We start from the raw sequence: 775 nt of genomic DNA, 5'->3' as shown, positions 1-775 counted from the left end.
ATCAACTGCCGAATGTATAAAGATGGGGTATATGTATATAATGGAATATTACTCAGCCATGAAAAAGAATGAAATCTTGCTGTTTGCAATGATGTGGATGGAGCAAAAGAGTACTATGCTAAGCAAAATAAGAGGACAAATACCATTTGATTTCACTTATACATGGAATTTAAGAAAGAAACAAAACAGATGAACATGGAAAAAGAGAGGGATGTAAACCATAAAACAGATTCAACTACAGACAAGAACCTGAGGATTACTGGAGGGGAGGTGGGCCAGGGGATAGGCTAACTGGTGATGGACACCAAGGAGGGTACGTGCTGAGATGACACTGGTGTCATATGTTAGTGATGAATCACTGAATTCTACTCCAGAAACCAATATTATACTATATGGTAACTAACTGGAATTTATACAAAAACTTGAAAGTGTCAAACAACAACAACAACAAATAAAACTTTCTTCACATCAGAAAAGTCCTTCTTTTCTATTGGATTATTCATTCAGGTCGGATGAATTATGGTGCAAGGATTCATTTTATGTGTCAGCTTGACTGGGGCATAAGGTGCCAGGATATTTGTGAAGCATTGCTCTGGGTATGCTGTGAGGGTGTTTTTGGATGAGATTAACATGTGAATTGGTAGACTGAGTAAACCAGATTGCTCTCCCTAATGTAGGTGACCCTCATCCTCCCAAGAATAGGAAAAAGAGGAATTTATCATCTCTTGACTGTTGAGCTCGAACATCAGTCTTTTCCTGCCTTCAGACTTTACCG

This window comes from Suricata suricatta, chromosome 9 (assembly GCF_006229205.1).
Source record: "Suricata suricatta isolate VVHF042 chromosome 9, meerkat_22Aug2017_6uvM2_HiC, whole genome shotgun sequence".
NCBI lineage: Eukaryota > Metazoa > Chordata > Mammalia > Carnivora > Herpestidae > Suricata > Suricata suricatta.
Note: the sequence above shows the minus strand (reverse complement) of the source record.